This window comes from Phocoena sinus, chromosome X (genome assembly GCF_008692025.1).
Source record: "Phocoena sinus isolate mPhoSin1 chromosome X, mPhoSin1.pri, whole genome shotgun sequence".
In the NCBI taxonomy this organism is placed as follows: domain Eukaryota; kingdom Metazoa; phylum Chordata; class Mammalia; order Artiodactyla; family Phocoenidae; genus Phocoena; species Phocoena sinus.
In genome coordinates, this window is record NC_045784.1 from 43,238,781 (window position 1) to 43,252,160 (window position 13,380).

Below are 13,380 nucleotides of genomic sequence, written 5' to 3' on the forward strand. Positions count from 1 at the left end.
GCTGCCTTAGGACTTGCTCTGGCCCATAGGACAGTAGCAAATGTGATGAAAGCAGAGGCTTGAGGTATGCTTACATATGCTGCTCTTGGGAACCCTAAGCCTAGGGTTAGGGTTAGGGTTAGGGTTAGGGTTAGGGTTAGGGTGAGGGTGAGGGGTTAGGGTGAGGGGTTAGGGTTAGGGTTAGGGTTAGGGTTAGGGTTAGGGGTTAGGGTTAGGGTGAGGGTGAGGGGTTAGGGTGAGGGTTAGGGTTAGGGGTTAGGGTTAGGGTTAGGGTTAGGGGTTAGGGTTAGGGTTAGGGTTAGGGTTAGGGGTTAGAGTTAGGGTTAGGGACGTGAGCCAGGCCAGCAGAGGCCTCTCATATACCTACCAACCTGCCAACTGCCAGATACGTGAGCGAGGCCATCCTGTACCCTCCAGCACCAACTGAGCTGGCCTACCTACACCGGAAGAGTCACCCAGCTGACCCACAGAATCATGAGAAGTAATTTAATGTTTATTGTTTTAAGACACTAAGTTTTGGGGCTGTGTCGTATGCAGCAAAAGCCAACTAATGCGCAATTCTTTTTTTAAAAAAATATTTGTTTAAGTTCGGCTGTGTTGGGTCTTTGTTGCTGCACGCGGGCAGTTGTGGCGAGTGGGGGCTAGTCTTCATTGTGGTGCGTGAGCTTCTCACTTGCGGTGGCTTCTCTTGTTGTGGAGCTTGGGCTCTAGGGTGCAGGCTCGGTAGTTGTGGTGCACGGGCTTAGTTGCTCCGCGGCATGTGGGATCTTCCTGGACCAGGGCTCGAACCCGTGTCCCCTGCATTAGCAGGCGGATTCTTAACCACTGCGCCACCATGGAAGTCCCAATACTCAATTCTTAAAGTGATTTATATAATACCAACATAAAGATGGAAAAGGATATTTTTTTTTTTTTTATGCGTTACGCGGGCCTCTCACTGTTGTGGCCTCTCCCGTTGCGGAGGACAGGCTCCGGACGCGCAGGCTCAGCGGCCATGGCTCACGGGCCCAGCCGCTCCGCGGCATGTGGGATCTTCCCAGACCAGGGCACGAACCCGTGTCCCCTGCATCGGCAGGCGGACTCTCAACCACTGCGCCACCAGGGAAGCCCAGGAAAAGGATATTTTTAACTAAGCCCTTGTTATTGTTCAAGCATCATCAAAAATATCTTTGCATAGAGCGCCTTATTTGAAATGAAGGAAAAGTTTGTTTCATTAGTGTCAGGAGCAAGGTGAAGATGTCTGCTCTTGCCATTTCCATTTAACACTGTAGTGGAGATTCAAGCCAGTACAAACAACAAAAAAAAAAAAAAAAGGAAGGGAGAATAAAGACATGCACATTGGAAAGGAAGAAGTAAAACTATCTTCATTCATAAACGATATGATCCTATATGTAGAAAATCCTATTCTAAGAAATCCTTTTAAAAATAACTACTAGAGGGACTTCCCTGGTGGTCCAGTGGCTAAGACACTGCGCTCCCAATGCAGGGGCCCAGGTTCGATCCCTGGTCAGGGAACTAGATCCCACATGCCACAACGAAGATCCCACATGCCACAACTAAGAATTGGCACAGCCAAATTAATAAATAAATTTTTTAAAATAAAAATAACTACTAGAACTAATAAATGAGTTTAGCAAGGTTTCAGGATACAAGATCAACATACAAAATCAATTGCAGTTTTACATACTAGCAATGAACAATCCAAAAGTAAAATTAAAACAACTGCATTACCAACAAGGACCTACTGTATAGCACAGGGAACTATACTCAATATCTTGTAATAACCTATAATGCAAGAGAATGTAAAAAGGAGTATATTAATATATACATATATATAACTGAATCACTTTGCTGTACACCTGAAACTAACACAACATTGTAAATCAACTATATTTCTATAAGATTTTAAAAAATATTTATTTATTTGGCTGCGTCGGGTCTTAGTTGCAGCACGCAGGATCTTAATTGTGGCATGCGGGATCCAGTTCCCTGACCAGAGATCGAACCCGGGCCGCTGCACTGGGAGCACGGAGTCTTACCGCTGGACCACCAGGGAAGTCCCTCTATAAGAATGTTTTTTAAAAAGAAGACAACTGGGCTTCCCTGGTGGTGCAGTGGTTGAGAGTCCGCCTGCCGATGCAGGGGACGCGAGTTCGTGCCCTGGTCCGGGAAGATCGCACATGCCGCGGAGCAGCTGGGCCCGTGAGCCATGGCCACTGAGCCTGCGCGTCCGGAGCCTGTGCTCCGCAACGGGAGAGGCCACAGCAGTGAGAGGCCCGCGTACTGCAAAAGAAAAAAAAGAAAAAAGAAGAAGACAACTGCATTGACAATTGTATCCAAAAGAATAAAATACTTAGGAATAAATTTAACAAAAGAAACTCAAGATTTGTGCTCTGAAAACTTAAAGCATTGCTGAGAGAAATTAAAGAAGGTCTAAATTAAATGGAGAAACAATTCATGTTCATGGGAAACACTCAATATTGTTAAGGTGGCAATTTTCCCAAAATTGATCTATAGATTCAATGAACTCTCTAAGAAAATCCTAGGAGGCTTTGTTGTAGAAATTGACAAGCTAAACCTAAAATTTATAGGGAAGTGCAAAGGACCTGGAATAGCCAAAACAATTTTGAAAAAGAGCAAAGCTGAAGGACTTCTACTACCCAATTTCAAAACTTACTATAAACCTACAATAATCAAGACAGTGTGGTATTTGCATAAAGATAGGCATATAGATCAATGTAATAGAATTGAAAGTCTAGAAATAACCCCTAAATTTATGGTCAATTGATTTTGACAAAGGTACTAAGATAATTCAATGGGGAAAAGACTGTTATCTCACACCACACATAAAAATTAATTCAAAATGGACCATAAACCTATATGTAAAACTATAAAATGTTTAGAAGAAAGCATAGGAGAAAATCTTTGCAACTTTGAGATTAGGCAAAGAGTTTTTCAAAAAGACACCAAAAAACCCATAAAAGAAAAAAGGTAAACCAGACATCATTAAAATTTAAAATGTTTACACTTCAAAAGATATACCTAAGAAAATGCAAAGACAGTGCTTGCTTCAGCAGCCCATATACTAAAATTGGAACAATATAGAGAAGATTAGCATGTCCCCTGCACAAAGATGGCACACAAATTTATGAAGCATTCCATATTTTTAAAACATAAAAAGTAATACCCATTAAAATGAAAAAATGTTTTAAATTCCAGAAATATGTAGCATGAAAAGTAAAGTTTACTACCTAAAATTTCTATCACCCCAGAATAAACACTGTTGAAGGCTTTATATATATTCTTCCAGTATTTTTTTCAATGAATATTGTAAAATAAAATCGTATTTTTCTCTAAAAAAAAGACAAACCATAGACTGAAAGAAAATATTTTCAAGTCACATATCTGATAAAGGACTGATATCTGGAAAATACAAAGAACTCTTCAAACTCAGTAAGAAGACAAACAACCCAATTTAAAAATTGGCAAAAATTTGAGTAGATATTTCACCAAAGAAGATATAGGAATGGCTAATAACCACATGAGAAATAGATGCTCGGTTTCATTAGTCTTTAAGGAAATGCAAATTAAAACCACAATAAGGGCTTCCCTGGTGACGCAGTGGTTGGGAGTCCCCCTGCCGATGCAGGGGACACGGGCTCGTGCCCCGGTCCGGGAAGATCCCACATGCCGCAGAGCGGCTGGGCCCGTGAGCCGTGGCCGCTGTGCCTGCGCGTCCGGAGCCTGTGCTCCGCAACGGGAGAGGCCACAGCAGTGAGAGGCCCGCGTACCGCAAAAAAAAAAAAAAAAAAAAAAAAAACCACAATAAGATGCCACTACACACCATTTAGAATGGCTATTGCCAAAAAGAAAAATAATACGAAGTGTTGACAAGGATGTGGAGAAACTAGAACCCTCATACATTGTTGATGGGAATTTAAAATGGTACAGTCATTTGGAAAGGTGTTTGACAGGTTTCTTGAAATTTTATTTATAAACTAACTATACAACCCAGCAATTTTGCTCCTAGGAATCTACTCAAGAGAATAAAAGCATGTCCACACGAAGACTTGTATGTGAATATTTATAGCAGCATTATTCATAATAACCAAAATCTAGAAACTATCCATATGTCCATTACTGGTGAATGGATAAATAAAATGTAGTATATCCAAACAATGAATTACTATCAGCAATAAAAAGGAACAAAATACTGATACATTCTACCACATGGATGAACCTCAAAAACATTACACTGAGCGAAAGGAGCCAGATAGAAAGGCCTACATGTTGTATGATTCCATTTATGTGAAAAGTCCAGAAAAGGTAAATCCACAGGGACAGAAAGGTCAGTGGTTGCCTGGGGCTGGGGAGGTCGGGAGTGGGGAGTGACTAAAAGTGGACTTGAGGGAAATTTTGGAAGTGATGAAAAAATTCTGAAACTGGATTGTGATGTTGGTTGTATGATTCTATCAATTTATTAAAAATCATTGAATTGGGCTTCCCTGGTGACACAGTGGTTAAGAATCCTCCTGCCATCGCAGGGGACACAGGATCGATCCCTGGTCCAGGAAGATCCCACATGCCGCGGAGCAACTAAGCCCGTGAGCCACAACCACTGAGCCTGCGTGCCACAACTACTGAAGCCCACGCACCTAGAGCCAGTGCTCCGCAACAAGAGAAGGCACCACAATGAGAAGCCTGCACACCGCAAGGAAGAGTAGCCCCCACTCACCACAACTAGAGAAAGCCCGTACACAGCAACAAAGACCCAATGCAGCCAAAAATAATTTTTTTTAAAAAATCATTGAATTGTACACTTACAATGCGTGAATTTTATGATATGTACATTATACCCTGATGAAGCTATAAAACACGTGCCCAGACTCAGGAGAGATGAACAGGCTTTATCTTGCCCCAGCAGTCACAGCAACAACCAACCACAGTGTGTGCCTGGAAGATGAGCCAGATGAGGAACCAGGGCTAAGGAGATGCTGCTGCCACCACTGTTCTCTTGACCAAAGACTACTGACTTCCTCAAGGACCTGCTATTAGAATTGTGAGAAGCTTTTCTAGCGTTCTTTGCCACAAAAGATTTCATTTTCTTGGCTTGCAATCAGACTTTTCCAGTCTTCCACAAATAGACCATAATTTCTGTGCTATCTCCCTGTTTCTCCCCAAATCATACTAATAACTAGTGAGGTGCAGCTGCAGCAATTTCTTAACCAAGAAGGGATCACAGGTGCTATTGGGCCTTAACACCATCAAACAGACCTTTTGTTTGCCTCTGGGAAGAAATTCCCATTTCCCTCAAAAGATCTTCCAAAGTTTTACCACTAACCCCAAGCTTATTTCCTTTTTTCTTCCAGCAGATGTCCCACTCTACATGATCTGGAAAAATGGAATTCTCCTTACCTTTTTTCTCTCCTTCCTGCTCAGTCATTGCCATCTTAACCCCCATTCTTGCTTCCTTCTCTGGGTCTCTGGAGCCCCAGAGGATGATGTGGCTATATTCTGAGATTATGTCCTTTCTCCTTTTTAAAAATTTTTTAAATAAATTATTTTAAACTTTTATTTTATTTTAAAAACATTTTAAAATTTATTTATTTTTGGCTGCGTTGGGTCTTCGTTGCTGCACGCGGGCTCTCTCTAGTTGTGGTGAGCGGGGGCTACTCTTCGTTGCGGTGCGCAGGCTTCTCATTGAGGTAGCTTCTCTTGTTGCGGAGCACGGGCTCTAGGCGCAGGCTCAGTACTTGTGGTGCACGGGCTTAGTTGGAGCCTTCTCACATTGGATTCTTTCACTTAGTAATGTGTGTTTAAGGTTCCTCCGTGTCTTTTCATGGCTTGATAACTCTTTTCCTTTGACCACTGAATAATGTTCCATTGTCTGGATGTATCACAGTTTACTTATTCACCCACTGAAGGACATTTTGGTTGCTTCCAAGTTTTGGCAATTATGAATAAAGCTGCTGTAAACATCCACGTGCAGGTTTTTGTGTGGACATAAGTTTTCAGCTCCTTTGGGTAAATACCAAGGAGAGCAATTGCTGGCTTGTACAGCAAAAGTATGTTTAGTTTTGTAAGAAACTGCCCAACTGTCTTGCAAAGTGGCTGTACCATTTTGCATTTCCACTAGCAACGAATGAGAGTTCCTGTTGCTCCACCTCCTCACCAGCGTTTGGTGTCGTCAGTGTTCTGGATTTTGGCCGTTCTAATAGGTCTGTAGTGGTATCTTATTGTCGTTTTAATTTGCATTTCCCTGATGATATATGGTGTGGAGCATCTTTTCATATGCTTATTTGCCATCTGTATATTTTCTTGGATGAGGTGTCTGTTCAGGTCTTTGGCCCATTTTTAAAAAAAATAAATTTATTTATTTATTTTTGGCTGCCTTGGGTCTTCGTTGCTGTGTGCAGGCTTTCCCTAGTTGCAGCGAGCAGGGGCTACTCTTCGTTGCAGTGTGCGGGCTTCTCATTGTGGTGGCTTCTCTTGTTTGTTGCAGAGCATGGGCTCTAGGCTTTCAGGCTTCAGTAGTTGTGGCTCGCGGGCTCTAGAGCGCAGGCTCAGTAGTTGTGGCACACGGGCTTGGTTGCTCCACAGCATCTGGGATCTTCTCAGACCAGGGATCGAACCCGTGTCCCCTGCACTGGCAGGCGGATTCTTAGCCACTGTGCCACCAGGGAAGTCCCTGGCCCATTTTTTGATCAGGTTGTTCGTTTCCTTTTTTAAAAAAATGTTTATTATTTCGAAATTGAGATATAATTAGCATATACCTCTGTATTAGTTTTAGGTGTGCAACATAATGATTTGATATATGTGTATGTTGTGAAATGATTACCGCATTATCATGGTTTTTTTTTTGTCTGTGGCACTCTCACCTCTTTGCCTCAGATCTGAGGGGTAGAGATGGCTTCTCCTATTCCAGGCAACCCTTTCCCTGGGCTCTGACCCCCATTGCCTCCTACCTCCTCAGCGATCTTTCTCTCAGCTATCCTCTCTCTTGTGTTCCTACTAGACTTTTACCTTCTGCAAATAAAATGGCTCCCATGAAACCTGAAGCACTGTATATATTTTTAAGGTTAATTGATTTAATTTTATTTATTTATTTATTTTTTGGCCATGCCGCATGGCTTGCAGGATCTTAGTTCCCTGACCAGGGATTGAACCCAGACCCTTGGCAGTGAAAGCATGGAGTCCTAACCACTGGACTGCCAGGGAATTCCCTTTTTACATTAAAAAAAGTTTTTACTGGAGTATAGTTAACTTACAATGTTGTGTTAGTTTCTGCTGTACAACACCTTCTTACATTTATTATTTATATTTTTTTACATTCAATATGTATGCCTTTCACATTTCTTGCCTATAATTGTCACCAGCCTATATACACTAACCTGAGCATTTTAGAACTATTGACAGTAGGTACATAATATCTATAAATCCTAAGAATTTTATAACAACAGATGAAAAGGGGATTTTCTCCCTTTCTCTTGTAATTTGGTGCTCGAGTTGCAGTGTTGAAGCAATGTGCTCAAATTGCTTTTATTTTCCTTAATTAAAGGCACAATATTATCTATTCTTATCTGCAAAGAAAAAAAGATACATTACAGAAGGAAAAGTAAAACAAAAAAGCGATAGTCCTTTTCCTTTCAGGATGACAAAAAGAACATACAGAATAAATTCCAGGGACTTCCCTGGAGGTCCAGTAGTTAAGACTTCGCACTTCCAATGCAGGGGGTGCAGGCTCAATCCCTGGTCGGGGAACTAAGATCCCACATGCCGAGGGGCAACTAAGCCCATGCCGCAACTACTGAGCCCATGCACTGCAACTAAGACCCGACCCAGCCAAATAAATAAATTTTTTTTAAAAAAGAATAAATTCCACTCCCTCCGGCTCATCCAGCTGCCCTCAGGCTGGCCAGTGAATGATGAGAGCAGAGCTATTTGGCTTTGGGCTGAAGTTAGCGTGTGCTTCAAGCAGAGGCAAACCTCTGATGCTTGCAGGAGTGAAATCACAAACTATTAGACCAGGAAACTCTGAATCACAGTCTGATAGACAGATTGCTCTAAACATTTTTAAGGAAGTAATAAATTCTCTATCACACACATATAGTATACCTTTCTCTATCTTTCGGCCTGCTCTAACCCAGGCACTGTGGAGGGAACACAGGAATATGAGGCACGCTCTATTCTTGTCCTCGGACTGCCATCAGCCTCAGAGAGAGCACAGCTCAGCCGAGGCCCGTGCTGCCCCAAAATGGAACCAGCAGAGCCGGCGTGGCTGAGCAAGGACTGGGTGAAGTCCAGCGGGAAGGCAACGCATGACCGTGACCAAGGAGGGCAGGTTCTATGGAAGACTAGGGCTTGAGAAGGTGAGAGCAGGGAGAAGGGGACAAGTGGCATGCAAAATGCCCCGGAATTACTGACAAATATTACATCACTTGTAATAATACCTACTTGTAGATAATACATCACTCACAGGTAAGAGTGCATTTAGCCTATCCATCCGCATCTGACTATGAAGGTATCAGGCTTGATTCCCCAGTTCATAATTTATATTCATGTGATTGTTCTCATATTTGGATCGAGAAACTAATTTGGATGAACCAAACTTTATTTGCCTCCTCGCCAATGACATCAGTTGATCTTCCTGCCTCAGTTGCCCTCCATCCACCGCACCCTCTCCTCTAGCTCAGAGGACACTGCATTACCAATCATTGTTTTCTGGATTGTCTCTTCAACTAGCAAAGAAACCACAAGGGCGGGACTCATTCATTTTTGTCCCCCACCCCAGAGGGCTCAGCGCTGGGCTTACTGTGGGTTATGGGAGACTATGAGGTTTTGTGGAAACCTGGGGAGTGCACCGTTCATGCATTCATTTATTTACTCATCCCAAAGCTATTTCTTGAACATCTCCTACACGCTTGAAACTGTAAAGTCAAGCCACAAGTCTCTTGGCCACTTACGGATTACAGAGGAGGGATGATGGGGTAAGTCCAGGGGCCACAGGAGCCCACAGGAGAGGCACAGAACCTGAGCTAGGGGTGTCAGGGAAGGAGTCCTGTGGAAAGAGGTGCCTCAGCTAAAATCCAAAGGATGAATAGGAGTTTGATAGATGAGTGAGGTGAGGGGATAGGGGAACAGGGGACCGAATTTTAGAAGACACCACTCAGCTTTATTTGTGCTGGTTGTGTGGCCTTGAACAAACAGGTCACCTAAATTCTCTGAATTTCAGTTTCCTCCTTAGTAAAATGCAGACAAAAGTAGCTACCTTGTGGACTGGTTGTGATGGTTAAAGGAGAGAATGTATGTAAAGCCTCTGGCAGAACACCTTGAACAGTAGATATTCAAGAGACCTCTCAGGGAGTAGAGATGCTTGAGTAATTCATCAGGTCAATCCCCTGTATTAAAGCAGGGACAGAGCTTTTGTCTGGGGGCAAGGATTCAGTTTGAGATCCAATTCACTTTGGCTCTGAAAACTCGAGTCAACTAAGCGTGAACCAAGAAGACGTCAAGCGTTCAGCTATCAATGACAACAGACCAAACCAGTAGGTGGTTACTACAGTTGCAGGCCATCAGACGCCAAATAATTTTGTTTTGCAAATGATGTATTAGGCCAAAAAGGAAATTGATCCTGAAAGTTCCAATTCATGGCTGCAGGGGGCACACTCAAGAAATTTCTACACTGAGGCCGGGGAAAGGGCAGCTGATGGTGCTCTGGTTGGCTTAGTTGTCACCTCCCATCATTGGCAGCAGCTTCATGTTCTAATAAAAGGGCAGATTTGGTGTTTAGGGTCCTAAATTTCCCTGTGTGGAAGTGAGAAGATCAGATTTACTCAAGCAGGGAAATGTTCAGTTCTGTGTCCAAAATAGAACCAAGTTATTGAGACTGAGAAATCCCTCATTTTTGCTGAGTTAGCCGAGTTTGGGAAACATAGTTAACTGGATTTTAAAAGACACAATGCTGTAATGATGTCTTTAGAATGAGATAGTGGTTGCTAGGGGCTGGGGGGGGAGGGGCATTGGGAAAAATGGGGAGATGTTGATCAAAGGGTACAAACATCCAGTTATGAGATGAATAAGTTCTAGAGATCTAATGTACAGTGTGGTGACTATAGTAACAATACTGTATTGTACGCTTGAAATTTGCTAAGAGAGTAGATTTTAAGTGGTCTCACCACACACACACACACACATACACACAAACAGTAACTCTGTGAGGTGATGAGTGTGTTAACTAACTTGATCATGGTATAAAAACACACACATAGATCGATGGAACAGAATAGAGAGCCCAGAAATAAACCCATGCATATACGGTCAATTAATTCATGACAAAGGAGCCAAGAATATATAATGGGGTAAGGACAGTCTTTTCAATACATTGTGTTGGGAAAACTGGACTGCCACATGTAAAAGATGAAACTAGACCAATATCTAACACCACACACAAAAATTAACTCAAAATGGATTGAAGACTTGAATGTAAGACCTGAAACCATAAAACTCCTAAAAGAAAACAAAGATAGCAAGTCCTTGATATCAGTCTTGGAGATGATTTTTTGGATCTGACTCCAAAAGCAAAAATAAACAAGTGAGACTACATCAAACTAAAAAGCTTCTGCACAATAAAGAAAACCATCAACAAATGAAAAATCAACCTATGGAATGGGAGAAAATATTTGCAAATTATATATCCAATAAAGGGTTAATATCCAAATATATAACTACAACTACATAGCAAAATTCCAAACAATCCAATTTAAAAATGGGCAGAGGATCTGAATAGACATTTTTCTTTTTTTAAAAAAAATTGATTTTATTTTTATTTATTTTTGGCTGCATTGGGTGTTTGTTGCTGTGCACTGGCTTTCTCTAGTTGTGGTGAGCGGGGGCTACTCCTCGTTGTAGTGCATGGGCTTCTCATTGCGGTGGCTTCTCTTGTTGCGGAGCATGGGCTCCAGGCATGCAGGCCTCAGTAGCTGTGGCACGTGGGCCCAGTAGTTGTGGCTCGCAGGCTCCAGAGTGCAGGCTCAGTAGTTGTGGCGAGGGGCTTAGTTGCTCTGTGGCATGTGGGATCTTCCCGGACCAGGGTTCAAACCCGTGTCCCCTGCATTGGCTGGCGGATTCTTAACCACTGAGCCACCAGGGAAGCCCAACAGACATTTTTCTAAAGAAGACATACAGATGGCCAACAGGCACATGAAAAGATGCTCAACATCACTAATCATCAGGGAAATGCAAATCAAAACCACAATGAGATACCACCTCACTCACGTCTGTCAGAATGGCCATCATCAAAAAGACAAGAAAGAGGGACTTCCCTGGCTGTCCAGTGGTTAAGACTCTGTGTTTCCACTGCAGGGGGCGGAGATTTGATCCCTGGTCGGGGAACTAAGATCCTGCATGCTGCATGGCCAGCCAAAAATAAATAAATAAATAATTAAAGAAAAAAAAAAACTAGAAGAAAGAACACGTGTTGGTGAGGATGTGGAGAAAAGGGAACCCTTGTGCACTGTTGGTGGGAATGTAAATTGGTGCAGCCACTATGGAAAACAGTATAGAGGTTTCTCAAAAATTAAAAATAGAACTACCACGTGATCCAGCAGTTCCACTTTTGGGTATTTATCCAAAAAAATCGAAAACACTGATTTGAAAAGATATATGCACCCCTATGTTCACTGCAGCATTGTTTGCAATAGTCAAGACATGGAAACAATCTAGGTGTCCATCTATGGATGAATGGATAAAGAAGTTGTGGTATATATACACAATGGAATATTACTCAGCCATAAAAATGAATGAAATTTTGCCATTTGCAACAACATGGATGGACCTTAAGGGTATTATGCTAAGTGAAAAAAGGCAGACAGAGAAAGACAAATATTGTATGATTTCCCTTATATGTGGAATCTGAAAAACAAAACGAACAACCAAATCAAACTAAACTAAACTCACAGATACAGAGAACAGATTGGTGGTTGCCAGAGGGACTGGGGGTTGGGAAGGTGGATGAAGGAGGTCAAGAGGTATAAACTTCCAGTTATAAAATAAATAAGTCATGGGGATGTAATGTACAGAATGGTGACTAAAATCAATAATATTGTATTGCATATTTGAAAGTTGCTAGAAGTTAAATCTTAAAAGTTCTCATCACAAGAAAAAACATTTTGTAATTTTATGTGGTGACAGATGGTAACTAGACTTATTGTGGTTATCATTTTGCAATGTATACAAATAACCAATCATTATGTTGTACACCTGAAAATAATATCATGTTATATGTCAATTATACCTCAATAAAAATGTTTGTTGAGTAAATGAATTTTGATTAGGCAGATCTAATACATTCTATAAATTTTACAGGTGTTCCTCTCCTGCCTAAGATCGAATCCCAAACTCTTGTGTGAAAACCTCACTGAATTATTTTAAAAGAATAACTGGCTCTCTAGGGTGGGGTGTTGCCTACCAAATTACTTTGATCAGTCCACATAATTAGGCTTTTCACCTTGAGGCCCCCGACCAATCTATGGTTTTAACAGTCCTCACAAGCACGCATGCACTTGTCTGTGTGAGTGTTCATATAAAGTATATACACATGTGTTTGTCTGAAGAAGGGCCATATAAAGGTCACATAGCTTGTCAGAAGCCTTTTCAGCTCATTAGCTGAGTTTCTGGAGATTTCTCAGCCTTGTGGTTCAGCTTTCCCTCTGCCAAGTGGGGATGTGTTTCAGTTTCCTATTTCAATGAAGGTTTAGAAGGATTGCTGTGATACCACTTTCCTGAATGAAAAATGTCACTTGACCACAGGGAATAACTTTGAGGAAACTAAAGGCTGGAAGTTGAGAGCTAATATCTCAAGGCAGTATTGTTAGCATGTAAGCCTTTATGTTGATCAAAAACAAACCTATTCAAAGCTTAATCAAAATATGAGATAGAGGGGACTTCCCTGGTGGCACAGTGGTTAAGAATCCACCTGCCAATGCAGAGGACATGGGTTCGATCCCTGGTCTGGGAAGACTCCACATGCCGCAGAGCAACTAAGCCAACGTGCCACAACTACTGAGCCTGTGCCCTAGAGCCCCTGATCTGCAACAAGAGAAGCCACCGCAATGAGAAGCCCGCGCACCGCAACGAAGAGTAGCCCCCGCTCAAGGAAGCCCGCGCATAGCAACGAAGACCAAATGCAGCCAAAAATAAAATAAAAAGTGACATAAATATAGATATAAACCTTGCAGTGACACTTCTTTGGTTGAAGGCTCATAATTGCTTTAAAAAAAAAACTTTTTCTTTTTTGAATTTCCAGTAGTTATTACCACAATTTCAAAGACAGCAAAGGCTACGGACTCTGAATCTGGGGAAAGAGAATTGAAGTGGACAAGT

At 42.0% G+C, this 13,380-nt stretch overlaps 2 non-coding genes across 2 annotated transcripts; both read left to right on the forward strand.

The window, feature by feature from the left end:
• Window positions 1–1,443: 1,443 nt before the first annotated feature.
• TRNAG-CCC lies at window positions 1,444–1,515 on the forward strand. The gene has a single exon. It is a non-coding gene; the product is annotated as a tRNA-Gly (tRNA).
• A 1,546-nt stretch (window positions 1,516–3,061) lies between these two features.
• Window positions 3,062–3,168, forward strand: LOC116748225. The gene has a single exon (XR_004348236.1). It is a non-coding gene; the product is annotated as a U6 spliceosomal RNA (small nuclear RNA).
• Window positions 3,169–13,380: the final 10,212 nt, after the last annotated feature.